Source organism: Schistocerca americana, chromosome 4, assembly GCF_021461395.2.
Source record: "Schistocerca americana isolate TAMUIC-IGC-003095 chromosome 4, iqSchAmer2.1, whole genome shotgun sequence".
NCBI classification, from domain to species: Eukaryota; Metazoa; Arthropoda; class Insecta; order Orthoptera; family Acrididae; genus Schistocerca; species Schistocerca americana.
Window position 1 is genome coordinate 87,378,210 of NC_060122.1, and position 15,938 is coordinate 87,394,147.

A 15,938-nucleotide genomic window follows, 5' to 3' on the forward strand; every position below is an offset into this window, starting at 1 on the left:
AGAGACTCGTAGTGGGAGTAACAGTGACGACGTTAACGTGGGCATATAGTGGCACATCGGGTCCGTAGGACAGGCCATAGCAAGAAATGATAGAGAGAAAGGGCTTAGAAAAGTGGGAGCAGCAGGCAGGAGTACTATGACTCTCCTACGGAAGCGAAATTCCTCGTCACCATGTGAAATTTTTTTTTGAAAACTCGAAGATATTTTCGATAAGGTAGCTCAGACAACGTTAAGGTTTATATGTAGTGGCATATTGCTCCTGCAGGACTGACCACAGTAATAATTAAAGAGTGGAAAGATACAAAGTACGTCGAGCAGCTGGCAGCAGTAACTATGACTCTCTTAAGGTAGCCAAATGTCGCGTCAGTCGGCAAGAATTTATTTGAAAACTCAAGGATATCGTCGTTGAAGTAACTCAGACAACGGTAGCATGGACAGGTGGTGGCATATCGTTTCTGCAGGACTAACCACAGTACGAATTAAAGAGAGCAAAGATTCACAGAAGGGGGAGCAGCTGGCTGCAGTAACTATGACTCTCTTAAGGTAGCCAAATGCCTCGTCATCCGGCAATGTACATTTGCTAACTCGAGAGACTCGTAGTGGGAGTAACAGTGACGACGTTAACGTGGGCATGTAGTGGCACATCGGGTCCGTAGGACAGGCCATAGCAAGAATGATGGAGAGAAAGGGCTTAGAAAAGTTGGAGCAGCAAGCAGGAGTACTGTGACTCTCCTAAGGTAGCCAAATGCCTCGTCACCATGTGAAATTTTTTTTGAAAACTCGAGGATATCTTCGTTAAGGTAGCTCAGACAACGTTAAGGTTTACATGTAGTGGCATATTGCTCCTGCAGGACTGACCACATTAATAATTAAAGAGTGTAAAGATACAAAGTACGTCGAAAAGCTGGCAGCAGTAACTATGACTCTCTTAAGGTAGACAAATGCCTCGTCACTCGGCGAAATTTATTTGAGAACTCGAGAAAATCGTCATTGAAGTAACTCAGACAACGATAACATTGACAGGTGGTGGCATATCGCTTCTGCAGGACTAACCACAGTACGAATTAAAGAGAGGAAAGATTCAAAGAAGGGGGAGCAGCTGGCTGCAGTAACTATGACTCTCTTAAGGTAGCCAAATGCCTCGTCATCCAACGAGGTACATTTGGTAACTCGAGAGACTCGTAGTGGGAGTAACAGTGACGACGTTAACGTGGGCATATAGTGGCACATCGGGCCTGTAGGACAGGCCATAGCAAGAATGATGGAGAGAAAGGGCTTAGAAAAGTTGGAGCAGCAAGCAGGAGTACTATGACTCTCTTAAGGTAGCCAAATGCCTCGTCCCCATGTGAAATTTTTTTTGAAAACTAGAGGAAATCTTCGTTAAGGTAGCTCATACAACGTTAAGGTTTACATGTAGTGGCATATTGCTCCTGCAGCACTGACGACAGTAATAATTAAAGAGTGGAAAGATACAAAGTACGTCGAGCAGCTGGCAGCAGTAACTATGACTCTCTTAAGGTAGCCAAATGCCTCGTCACTCGGCGAAATTTATTTTAAAACTCGAGGATATCGTCGTTGAAGTAACTCAGTCAACGGTAACATGGACAGGTGGTGGCGTATCGCTGCTGCAGGACTAACCACAGTACGAATTAAAGAGAGAAAAGATTCACAGAAGGGGGAGCAGCTGGCTGCAGTAACTATGACTCTCTTAAGGTAGCCAAATGCCTCGTCATCCGGCGATGTACATTTGCTAATTCGAGAGACTCGTAGTGGGAGTAACAGTGACGACGTTAACGTGGGCATGTAGTGGCACATCGGGTCTGTAGGGCAGGCCATAGCAAGAATGATGGAGAGAAAGGGCTTAGAAAAGTTGGAGCAGCAAGCAGGAGTACTAAGACTCTTAAGGTAGCCAAATGCCTCGTCACCATGTGAAATTTTTTTTGAAAACTCGAGGATATCTTCGTTAAGGTAGCTCACACAACGTTAAGGTTTACATGTAGTGGCATATTGCTCCTGCCAGACTGACCACAGTAATAATTAAAGAGTGGAAAGATACAAAGAACATCGAGCAATAGGCAGCAGCAACTATGACTCTCTTAAGGTAGTCAAATGCCTCGTCACTCGGCGAAATTTATTTGAAAACTCGAGGAAATCGTCGTTGAAGTAACTCAGACAACGGTAACATGGACAGGTTTTGGCATATCGCTTCTGCAGGACTAACCACAGTACGAATTAAAGGGAGGAAAGATTCAAAGAAGGGGGAGCAGCTGGCTGCAGTAACTATGACTCTCTTAAGGTAGCCAAATGCCTCGTCATCCGACGAGGTACATTTGGTAACTCGAGAGACTCGTAGTGGGAGTAACAGTGACGACGTTAACGTGGGCATATAGTGGCACATCGGGTCCGTAGGACAGGCCATAGCAAGAATGATGAAGAGAAAGGGCTTAGAAAAGATGGAGCAGCCGGCAGGATTACTATGACTCTCTTAAGGTAGCCAAATGCCTCGTCACCATGTGAAATTTTTTTTGAAAACTCGAGGATATCTTCGTTAAGGTAGCTCGGACAACGTTAAGGTTTACATGTAGTGGCATATTGCTCCTGCAGGACTGACCACAGTAATAATTAAAGAGTGGAAAGATACGAAGTACATCGAGCAGCTGGCAGCAGTAACTATGACTATCTTAAGGTAGCCAAATGCCTCGTCACTCTGCGAAATTTATTTGAAAACTCGAAGATATCGTCGTTGAAGTAACTCAGACAACGGTAACATGGACAGGTTTTGGCATATCGCTTCTGCAGGACTAACCACAGTGCGAATTAAAGAGAGGAAAGATTCAAAGAAGGGGGAGCAGCTGGCTGCAGTAACTATGACTCCCTTAAGGTAGCCAAATGCCTCTTCATCCGGCGAGGTACAATTGCTAACTCAAGAGACTCGAAGTGGGAGTAACAGTGACGACGTTAACGTGGGCATATAGTGGCACATCGCGACCGTAGGACAGGCCATAGCAAGAAATGATAGAGAGAAAGGGCTTAGAAAAGTGGGAGCAGCAGGCAGGAGTACTATGACTCTCTTACGGAAGCGAAATTCCTCGTCACCATGTGAAATTTTTTTTGAAAACTCGAGGATATCTTCGTTAAGGTAGCTCGGACAACGTTATGGTTTACATGTAGTGGCATATTGCTCCTGCAGGACTGACCACAGTAATAATTAAAGAGTGGAAAGATACAAAGAAAATCGAGCAGGAGGCAGCAGTAACTATGACTCTCTTAAGGTATCAAATGCCTCGTCACTCGGCGAAATTTATTTGAAAACTCGAGGAAATCGTCGTTGAAGTAACTCAGACAACGGTAACATGGACAGGTTTTGGCATATCGCTTCTGCAGGACTAACCACAGTACGAATTAAAGAGAGGAAAGATTCAAAGAAGGGGGAGCAGCTGGCTGCAGTAACTATGACTCTCTTGAGGTAGCCAAATGCCTCGTCATCCGGCGATGTACATTTGCTAACTCGAGAGACTCGTAGTGGGAGTAACAGTGTCGACGTTAACGTGGGCACGTAGTGGCACATCGGGTCTGTAGGACAGGCCATAGCAAGAAATGATAGAGAGAAAGGGCTAAGAAAAGTGGGAGCAGCAGGCAGGAGTACTAAGACTCTTAAGGTAGCCAAATGCCTCGTCACCATGTAAAATTTTTTTTGAAAACTCGAGTATACCTTCGTTAAGGTAGCTCAGACAACATTAAGGTTTACATGTAGTGGCATATTGCTCCTGCAGGACTGACCACAGTAATAATTAAAGAGTGGAAAGATACAAAGTACGACGAGCACCAGGCAGCAGTAACTATGACTCTCTTAAGGTTGCCAAATGCCTCGTCACTCGGCGAAATTTATTTGAAGACCCGGGGATATCGTCGTTGAAGTAACTCAGACAACGGTAACATGGACAGGTTTTGGCATATCGCTCAGCAGTACGAATTAAAGAGAGGAAAGATTCAAAGAAGGGGGAGCAGCTGGCTGCAGTAACTATGACTTTCTTAAGGTAGCCAAATGCCTCGTCATCCAACGAGGTACATTTGGTAACTCGAGAGACTCGTAGTGGGAGTAACAGTGACGACGTTAACGTGGGCATATAGTGGCACATCGGGCCTGTAGGACAGGCCATAGCAAGAATGATGGAGAGAAAGGGCTTAGAAAAGTTGGAGCAGCAAGCAGGAGTACTATGACTCTCTTAAGGTAGCCAAATGCCTCGTCACCATGTGAAATTTTTTTTGAAAACTAGAGGAAATCTTCGTTAAGGTAGCTCATACAACGTTAAGGTTTACATGTAGTGGCATATTGCTCCTGCAGGACTGACGACAGTAATAATTAAAGAGTGGAAAGATACAAAGTACTTCGAGCAGCTGGCAGCAGTAACTATGACTCTCTTAAGGTAGCCAAATGCCTCGTCACTCGGCGAAATTTATTTGAAAACTCGAGGATATCGTCGTTGAAGTAACTCAGTCAACGGTAACATGGACAGGTGGTGGCATATCGCTGCTGCAGGACTAACCACAGTACGAATTAAAGAGAGAAAAGATTCACAGAAGGGGGAGCAGCTGGCTGCAGTAACTATGACTCTCTTAAGGTAGCCAAATGCCTCGTCATCCGGCGATGTACATTTGCTAATTCGAGAGACTCGTAGTGGGAGTAACAGTGACGACGTTAACGTGGGCATGTAGTGGCACATCGGGTCTGTAGGGCAGGCCATAGCAAGAATGATGGAGAGAAAGGGCTTAGAAAAGTTGGAGCAGCAAGCAGGAGTACTGTGCCTCTCTTAAGGTAGCCAAATGCCTCGTCACCATGTGAAATTTTTTTTGAAAACTCGAGGATATCTTCGTTAAGGTAGCTCACACAACGTTAAGGTTTACATGTAGTGGCATATTGCTCCTGCCAGACTGACCACAGTAATAATTAAAGAGTGGAAAGATACAAAGAACATCGAGCAGGAGGCAGCAGTAACTATGACTCTCTTAAGGTATCAAATGCCTCGTCACTCGGCGAAATTTATTTGAAAACTCCAGGAAATCGTCGTTGAAGTAACTCAGACAACGGTAACATGGACAGGTTCTGGCATATCGCTTCTGCAGGACTAAACACAGTACGAATTAAAGAGAGGAAAGATTCAAAGAAGGGGGAGCAGCTGGCTGCAGTAACTATGACTCTCTTAAGGTAGCCAAATGCCTCGTCATCCGGCGATGTACATTTGCTAACTCGAGAGACTCGTAGTGGGAGTAACAGTGTCGACGTTAACGTGGGCACGTAGTGGCACATCGGGTCTGTAGGACAGGCCATAGCAAGAAATGATAGAGAGAAAGGGCTAAGAAAAGTGGGAGCAGCAGGCAGGAGTACTAAGACTCTTAAGGTAGCCAAATGCCTCGTCACCATGTAAAATTTTTTTTGAAAACTCGAGTATACCTTCGTTAAGGTAGCTCAGACAACATTAAGGTTTACATGTAGTGGCATATTGCTCCTGCAGGACTGACCACAGTAATAATTGAAGAGTGGAAAGATACAAAGTACGACGAGCACCAGGCAGCAGTAACTATGACTCTCTTAAGGTAGCAAAATGCCTCGTCACTCGGCGAAATTTATTTGAAGACCCGAGGATATCGTCGTTGAAGTAACTCAGACAACGGTAACATGGACAGGTTTTGGCATATCGCTTCTGCAGGACTAACCACAGTACGAATTAAAGAGAGGAAAGATTCAAAGAAGGGGGAGCAGCTGGCTGCAGTAACTATGACTCTCTTAAGGTAGCCAAATGCCTCGTCATCCAACGAGGTACATTTGGTAACTCGAGAGACTCGTAGTGGGAGTAACAGTGACGACGTTAACGTGGGCATATAGTGGCACATCGGGCCTGTAGGACAGGCCATAGCAAGAATGATGGAGAGAAAGGGCTTAGAAAAGTTGGAGCAGCAAGCAGGAATACGATGACTCTCTTAAGGTAGCCAAATGCCTCGTCACCATGTGAAATTTTTTTTGAAAACTAGAGGAAATCTTCGTTAAGGTAGCTCATACAACGTTAAGGTTTACATGTAGTGGCATATTGCTCCTGCAGGACTGACGACAGTAATAATTAAAGAGTGGAAAGATACAAAGTACGTCGAGCAGCTGGCAGCAGTACCTATGACTCTCTTAAGGTAGCCAAATGCCTCGTCACTCGGCGAAATTTATTTGAAAACTCGAGGATATCGTCGTTGAAGTAACGCAGTCAACGGTAACATGGACAGGTGGTGGCATATCGCTGCTGCAGGACTAACCACAGTACGAATTAAAGAGAGAAAAGATTCCCAGAAGGGGGAGCAGCTGGCTGCAGTAACTATGACTCTCTTAAGGTAGCCAAATGCCTCGTCATCCGGCGATGTACATTTGCTAATTCGAGAGACTCGTAGTGGGAGTAACAGTGACGACGTTAACGTGGGCATGTAGTGGCACATCGGGTCTGTAGGGCAGGCCATAGCAAGAATGATGGAGAGAAAGGGCTTAGAAAAGTTGGAGCAGCAAGCAGGAGTACTGTGCCTCTCTTAAGGTAGCCAAATGCCTCGTCACCATGTGAAATTTTTTTTGAAAACTCGAGGATATCTTCGTTAAGGTAGCTCACACAACGTTAAGGTTTACATGTAGTGGCATTTTGCTCCTGCCAGACTGACCACAGTAATAATTAAAGAGTGGAAAGATACAAAGAACATCGAGCAGGAGGCAGCAGCAACTATGACTCTCTTAAGGTAGTCAAATGCCTCGTCACTCGGCGAAATTTATTTGAAAACTCGAGGAAATCGTCGTTGAAGTAACTCTGACAACGGTAACATGGACAGGTTTTGGCATATCGCTTCTGCAGGACTAACCACAGTACGAATTAAAGGGAGGAAAGATTCAAAGAAGGGGGAGCAGCTGGCTGCAGTAACTATGACTCTCTTAAGGTAGCCAAATGCCTCGTCATCCGACGAGGTACATTTGGTAACTCGAGAGACTCGTAGTGGGAGTAACAGTGACGACGTTAACGTGGGCATATAGTGGCACATCGGGTCCGTAGGACAGGCCATAGCAAGAATGATGGAGAGAAAAGGCTTAGAAAAGTTGGAGCAGCAAGCAGGAGTACTGTGACTCTCCTAAGGTAGCCAAATGCCTCGTCACCATGTGAAATTTTTTTTGAAAACTCGAGGATATCTTCGTTAAGGTAGCTCAGACAACGTTAAGGTTTACATGTAGTGGCATATTGCTCCTGCAGGACTGACCACATAAATAATTAAAGAGTGTAAAGATACAAAGTACGTCGAAAAGCTGGCAGCAGTAACTATGACTCTCTTAAGGTAGACAAATGCCCCGTCACTCGGCGAAATTTATTTGAGAACTCGAGAAAATCGTCATTGAAGTAACTCAGACAACGGTAACATGGACAGTTCTTTGCATATCGTTGCTGCAGGACTAACCTCAGTACGAATTAAAGAGAGGAAAGATTCAAAGAAGGGGGAGCAGCTGGCTGCAGTAACTATGACTCCCTTAAGGTAGCCAAATGCCTCTTCATCCGGCGAGGTACAATTGCTAACTCAAGAGACTCGAAGTGGGAGTAACAGTGACGACGTTAACGTGGGCATATAGTGGCACATCGGGACCGTAGGACAGGCCATAGCAAGAAATGATAGAGAGAAAGGGCTTAGAAAAGTGGGAGCAGCAGGCAGGAGTACTATGACTCTCTTACGGAAGCGAAATTCCTCGTCACCATGTGAAATTTTTTTTTGAAAACTCGAGGATATTTTCGATAAGGTAGCTCAGACAACGTTAAGGTTTATATGTAGTGGCATATTGCTCCTGCAGGACTGACCACAGTAATAATTAAAGAGTGGAAAGATACAAAGTACGTCGAGCAGCTGGCAGCAGTAACTATGACTCTCTTAAGGTAGCCAAATGCCGCGTCACTCGGCAAGAATTTATTTGAAAACTCAAGGATATCGTCGTTTGTTGTAACTCAGACAACGGTAGCATGGACAGGTGGTGGCATATCGTTTCTGCAGGACTAACCACAGTAGGAATTAAAGAGAGCAAAGATTCACAGAAGGGGGAGCATCTGGCTGCAGTAACTATGACTCTCTTAAGGTAGCCAAATGCCTCGTCATCCGGCAATGTACATTTGCTAACTCGAGAGACTCGTAGTGGGAGTAACAGTGACGACGTTAACGTGGGCATGTAGTGGCACATCGGGTCCGTAGGACTGGCCATAGCAAGAATGATGGAGAGAAAGGGCTTAGAAAAGTTGGAGCAGCAAGCAGGAGTACTGTGACTCTCCTAAGGTAGCCAAATGCCTCGTCACCATGTGAAATTTTTTTTGAAAACTCGAGGATATCTTCGTTAAGGTAGCTCAGACAACGTTAAGGTTTACATGTAGTGGCATATTGCTCCTGCAGGACTGACCACATAAATAATTAAAGAGTGTAAAGATACAAAGTACGTCGAAAAGCTGGCAGCAGTAACTATGACTCTCTTAAGGTAGACAAATGCCTCGTCACTCGGCGAAATTTATTTGAGAACTCGAGAAAATCGTCATTGAAGTAACTCAGACAACGGTAACATGGACAGTTCTTTGCATATCGTTGCTGCAGGACTAACCACAGTACGAATTAAAGAGAGGAAAGATTCAAAGAAGGGGGAGCAGCTGGCTGCAGTAACTATGACTCTCTTAAGGTAGCCAAATGCCTCGTCATCCGGCGATGTACATTTGCTAACTCGAGAGACTCGTAGTGGGAGTAACAGTGACGACGTTAACGTGGGCACGTAGTGGCACATCGGGTCCGTAGGACAGGCCATAGCAAGAAAGATAGAGAGAAAGGGCTTAGAAAAGTGGGAGCAGCATGCAGGAGTACTAAGACTCTCTTAAGGTAGCCAAATGCCTCGTCACCATGTAAAATTTTTTTTTGAAAACTCGAGTATATCATCGTTAAGGTAGCTCAGACAACGTTAAGGTTTACATGTAGTGGCATATTGCTCCTGCAGGACTGACCACAGTAATAATTAAAGAGTGGAAAGATACGAAGTACGTCGAGCACCTGGCAGCAGTAACTATGACTGTTTTAAGGTAGCCAAATGCCTCGTCACTCGGCGAAATTAATTTGAAAACTCGAGGATATCGTCGTTGAAGTAACTCAGACAACGATAACATGGACAGGTGGTGGCATATCGCTTCTGCAGGACTAACCACAGTACGAATTAAAGGGAGGAAAGATTCAAAGAAGGGGGAGCAGCTGGCTGCAGTAACTATGACTCTCTTAAGGTAGCCAAATGCCTCGTCATCCGACGAGGAACATTTGGTAACTCGGGAGACTCGTAGTGGGAGTAACAGTGACGACGTTAACGTGGGCATATAGTGGCACATCGGGTCCGTAGGACAGGCCATAGCAAGAATTATGAAGAGAAAGGGCTTAGAAAAGATGGAGCAGGCGGCCGGATTACTATGACTCTCTTAAGGTTGCCAAATGCCTCGTCACCATGTGCAATTTTTTTTGAAAACTCGAGGATATCTTCGTTAAGGTAGCTCGGACAACGTTAAGGTTTACATGTAGTGGCATATTGCTCCTGCAGGACTGACCACAGTAATAATTAAAGAGTGGAAACATACAAAGTACGTCGAGCAGCTGGCAGCAGTAACTATGACTCTCTTAAGGTAGCCAAATGCCTCGTCACTCGGCGAAATTTATTTGAAAACTCGAGGATATCGTCGTTGAAGTAACTCAGACAACGGTAACATGGACAGGTGGTGGCATACCGCTGCTGCAGGACTAACCACAGTACGAATTAAAGAGAGAAAAGATTCACAGAAGGGGGAGCAGCTGGCTGCAGTAACTATGACTCTCTTAAGGTAGCCAAATGCCTCGTCATCCGGCGATGTACATTTGCTAATTCGAGAGACTCGTAGTGGGAGTAACAGTGACGACGTTAACGTGGGCATGTAGGAGCACATCGGATCCGTAGGACAGGCCATAGCAAGAGTGATGGAGAGAAATAACTTAGAAAAGTTGGAGCAGCAAGCAGGAGTACTGTGACTCTCTTAAGGTAGCCAAATGCTTCGTCACCATGTGAAATTTTTTTTGAAAACTCGAGGATATCTTCGTTAAGGTAGCTCGGACAACGTTATGGTTTACATGTAGTGGCATATTGCTCCTGCAGGACTGACCACAGTAATAACTGAAGAGTGGAAAGATACAAAGAACATCGAGCAGGAGGCAGCAGTATCTATGACTCTCTTAAGGTATCGAATGCCTCGTCACTCGGCGAAATTTATTTGAAAACTCGAGGAAATCGTCGTTGAAGTAACTCAGACAACGGTAACATGGACAGGTTTTGGCATATCGCTTCTGCAGGACTAACCACAGTACGAATTAAAGAGAGGAAAGATTCAAAGAAGGGGGAGCAGCTGGCTGCAGTAACTATGACTCTCTTAAGGTAGCCAAATGCCTCGTCATCCGGCGATGTACATATGCTAACTTGAGAGACTCGTAGTGGGAGTAACAGTGTCGACGTTAACGTGGGCACGTAGTGGCACATCGGGTCCGTAGGACAGGCCATAGCAAGAAATGATAGAGAGAAAGGGCTAAGAAAAGTGGGAGCAGCAGGCAGGAGTACTAAGACTCTTAAGGTAGCCAAATGCCTCGTCACCATGTAAAATTTTTTTTGAAAACTCGACTATACCTTCGTTAAGGTAGCTCAGACAACGTTAAGGTTTACATGTAGTGGCATATTGCTCCTGCAGGACTGACCACAGTAATAATTAAAGAGTGGGAAGATACAAAGTACGACGAGCACCAGGCAGCAGTAACTATGACTCTCTTAAGGTAGCCAAATGCCTCGTCACTCGGCGAAATTTATTTGAAGACCCGAGGATATCGTCGTTGAAGTAACTCAGACAACGGTAACATGGACAGGTTTTGGCATATCGCTTCTGCAGGACTAACCACAGTACGAATTAAAGAGAGGAAAGATTCAAAGAAGGGGGAGCAGCTGGCTGCAGTAACTATGACTCTCTTAAGGTAATCAAATGCCTCATCATCCAACGAGGTACATTTGGTAACTCGAGAGACTTGTAGTGGGAGTATCAGTGACGACGTTAAGGTGGGCATATAGTGGCACATCGGGCCTGTAGGACAGGCCATAGCAAGAATGATGGAGAGAAAGGGCTTAGAAAAGTTGGAGCAGCAAGCAGGAGTACTATGACTCTCCAAAGGTAGCCAAATGCCTCGTCACCATGTGAAATTTTTTTTGAAAACTCCAGGATATCCTCGTTAAGGTAGCTCAGACAACGTTAAGGTTTATATGTAGTGGCATATTGCTCCTGCAGGACTGACCACAGTAATAATTAAAGAGTGGAAAGATACAAAGTACGTCGAGCAGCTGGCAGCAGTAACTATGACTCTCTTAAGATAGCCAAATGCCTCGTCACTCGGCGAAATTTATTTGAAAACTCGAGGATATCGTCGTTGAAGTAACTCAGGCAACGGTATCATGGACAGGTGGTGGCATATCGCTGCTGCAGGACTAACCAGAGTACGAATTAAAGAGAGAAAAGATTCACAGAAGGGGGAGCAGCTGGCTGCAGTAACTATGACTCTCTTAAGGTAGCCAAATGCCTCGTCATCCGGCGATGTACATTTGCTAATTCGAGAGACTCGTAGTGGGAGTAACAGTGACGACGTTAACGTGGGCATGTAGTGGCACATCGGGTCTGTAGGACAGGCCATAGCAAGAATGATGGAGAGAAAGGGCTTAGAAAAGTTGGAGCAGCAAGCAGGAGTACTGTGCCTCTCTTAAGGTAGCCAAATGCCTCGTCACCATGTGAAATTTTTTTTGAAAACTCGAGGATATCTTCGTTAAGGTAGCTCACACAACGTTAAGGTTTACATGTAGTGGCATATTGCTCCTGCCAGACTGACCACAGTAATAATTAAAGAGTGGAAAGATACAAAGAACATCGAGCAGGAGGCAGCAGCAACTATGATTCTCTTAAGGGAGCCAAATGCCTCGTCACTCGGCGAAATTTATTTGAAAACTCGAGGAAATCGTCGTTGAAGTAACTCAGACAACGGTAACATGGACAGGTTTTGGCATATCGCTTCTGCAGGACTAACCACAGTACGAATTACAGAGAGGATAGATTCAAAGAAGGGGGAGCAGCTGGCTGCAGTAACTATGACTCTCTTAAGGTAGCCAAATGCCTTGTCATCCGGCTACGTACATTTGCTAACTCGAGGGACTCGTAGTGGGAGTAACAGTGACGACTTTAACGTGGGCATATAGTGGCACATCGGGTCCGTAGGACAGGCCATAGCAAGAATGATGAAGAGAAAGGGCTTAGAAAGGATGGAGCAGCAGGCAGGATAACTATGACTCTCTTAAGGTAGCCAAATGCCTCGGCACCATGTGAAATTTTTTTTGAAAACTCGAGGATATCTTCGTTAAGGTAGCTCGGACAACGTTAAGGTTTACATGTAGTGGCATATTGCTCCCGCAGGACTGACCACAGTAATAATTAAAGAGTGGAAAGATACAAAGTACGTCGAGCAGCTGGCAGCAGTGACTATGCCTCTCTTAAGGGGCGAAATTTATTTGAAAACTAGAGGAAATCGTCATTGAAGAAACTCAGACAACGGTAACATGGACAGGTGGTGGCATATCGCTTCTGCAGGACTATCCACAGTACGAATTAAAGAGAGGAAAGATTCAAAGAAATGGGAGCAGCTGGCTGCAGTAACTATGACTCTCTTAAGGTAGCCAAATGCCTCGTCATCCGACGAGGTACATTTGGTAACTCGAGAGACTCGTAGTGGGAGTAACAGTGACGACGTTAATGTGGGCATATAGTGGCACATCGGGTCCGTAGGACAGGCCATAGCAAGAATGATGAAGAGAAAGGGCTTAGAAAAGATGGAGCAGCCGGCAGGATTACTATGACTCTCTTAAGGTAGCCAAATGCCTCGTCACCATGTGAAATTTTTTTTGAAAACTCGAGGATATCTTCGTTAAGGTAGCTCGGACAACGTTAAGGTTAACATGTAGTGGCATATTGCTCCTGCAGGACTGACCACAGTGACAATTAAAGAGTGGAAAGATACAAAGTACGTCGAGCAGCTGGCAGCAGTAACTATGACTCTCTTAAGGGGCGAAATTTATTTGAAAACTAGAGGAAATCGTCGTTGAAGAAACTCAGACAACGGTAAGATGGACAGGTGGTGGCATATCGCTTCTGCAGGACTATCCACAGTACGAATTAAAGAGAGGAAAGATTCAAAGAAGGGGGAGCAGCTGGCTGCAGTAACTATGACTCTCTTAAGGTAGCCAAATGCCTCGTCATCCAACGAGGTACATTTGGTAACTCGAGAGACTCGTAGTGGGAGTAACAGTGACGACGTTAACGTGGGCATATAGTGGCACATCGGGTCCGTAGGACAGGCCATAGCAAGAAATGATAGAGAGAAAGGGCTTAGAAAAGTGGGAGCAGCACGCAGGAGTACTATGACTCTCTTAAGGAAGCGAAATTCCTCGTCACCATGTGAAATTTTTTTTGAAAACTCGAGGATATCTTCGTTAAGGTAGCTCACACAACGTTAAGGTTTACATGTAGTGGCATATTGCTCCTTCCAGACTGACCGCAGTTATAATTAAAGAGTGGAAAGATACAAAGAACATCGAGCAGGAGGCAGCAGCAACTATGACTCTCTTAAGGTAGCCAAATGCCGCCTCACTCGGCGAAATTTATTTGAAAACTCGAGGAAATCGTCGTTGAAGTAACTCAGACAACGGTAACATGGACAGGTTTTGGCATATCGCTTCTGCAGGACTAACCACAGTACGAATTAAAGAGAGGATAGATTCAAAGAAGGGGGAGCAGCTGGCTGCAGTAACTGTGACTCTCTTAAGGTAGCCAAATGCCTCGTCATCCGGCGAGGTACATTTGCTAACACGAGAGACTCGTAGTGGGAGTAACAGTGACGACGTTAACGTGGGCATATAGTGGCACATCGGGCCTGTAGGACAGGCCATAGCAAGAATGATGGAGAGAAAGGGCTTAGAAAAGTTGGAGCAGCAAGCAGGAGTACTATGACTCTCTTAAGGTAGCCAAATGCCTCGTCACCATGTGAAATTTTTTTTGAAAACTCGAGGAAATCTTCGTTAAGGTAGCTCGGACAACGTTAAGGTTTACATGTAGTGGCATATTGCTCCTGCAGGACTGACCACAGTAATAATTAAAGAGTGGAAAGATACAAAGTACATCGAGCAGCTGGCAGCAGTAACTATGACTCTCTTAAGGTAGCCAAATGCCTCGTCACTCGGCGAAATTTATTTGAAAACTCGAGGAAATCGTCGTTGAAGTAACTCAGACAACGGTAACGTGGACAGGTGGTGGCATATCGCTTCTGCAGGACTCACCACAGTACGAATTAAAGAGAGGAAATATTCAAAGAAGGGGGAGCAGCTGGCTGCAGTAACTATGACTCTCTTAAGGTAGCCAAATGCCTCGTCATCCGGCTACGTACATTTGCTAACTCGAGGGACTCGTAGTGGGAGTAATAGTGACGACGTTAACGTGGGCATATAGTGTCACATCGGGTCCGTAGGACAATCCATAGCAAGAATGATGAAGAGAAAGGGCTTAGAAAAGATGGAGCAGCCGGCAGGATTACTACGACTCTCTTAAGGTAGCCAAATGCCTCGTCACCATGTGAAATTTTTTTTGAAAACTCGAGGATATCTTCGTTAAGGTAGCTCGGACAACGTTAAGGTTTACATGTAGTGGCATATTGCTCCTGCAGAACTGACCACAGTAATAATTAAAGAGTGGAAAGATACAAAGTACGTCGAGCAGCTTGCAGCAGTAACTATGCCTCTTTTAAGGGGCGAAATTTATCTGAAAACTAGAGGAAATCGTCATTGAAGAAACTCAGACAACGGTAACATGGACAGGTGGTGGCATATCGCTTCTGCAGGACTATCCACAGTACGAATTAAAGAGAGGAAAGATTCAAAGAAATGGGAGCAGCTGGCTGCAGTAACTATGACTCTCTTAAGGTAGCCAAATGCCTCGTCATCCGACGAGGTCCATTTGGTAACTCGAGAGACTCGTAGTGGGAGTAACAGTGACGACGTTAACGTGGGCATATTGTGGCACATCGGGTCCATAGGACAGGCCATAGCAAGAAATGATAGAGAGAAAGGGCTTAGAAAAGTGGGAGCAGCAGGCAGGAGTACTATGACTCTCTTAAGGAAGCGAAATTCCTCGTCACCATGTGAAATTTTTTTTTGAAAACTCGAGGATATCTTCGTTAAGGTAGCTCAGACAACGTTAAGGTTTACATGTAGTGGCATATTGCTCCTGCAGGACTGACCACAGTAATAATTAAAGAGTGGAAAGATACAAAGTACGTCGAGCAGCTGGCAGCAGTTACTATGACTCTCTAAGGTAGCCAAATACCTCGTCACTCGGCGAAATTTATTTGAAAACTCGAGGATATCGTCATTGAAGTAACTCAGACAACGGTAACATGGACAGGTGGTGGCATATCGCTGCTGCAGGACTAACCACAGTACGAATTAAAGAGAGAAAAGATTCACAGAAGGGGGAGCAGCTGGCTGCCGTAACTATGACTCTCTTAAGGTAGCCAAATGCCTCGCCATCCGGCGATGTACATTTGCTAATTCGAGAGACTCGTAGTGGGAGTAACAGTGACGACGTTAACGTGGGCATATAGTGGCACATCGGGTCCGTAGGACAGGCCATAGCAAGAAATGATAGAGAGAAAGGGCTTAGAAAAGTGGGAGCAGCAGGCAGGAGTACTAAGACTCTCTTAAGGTAGCCAAATGCCCCGTCACCATGTAAAATTTTTTTTTGAAAACTCGGGTATATCTTCGTTAAGGT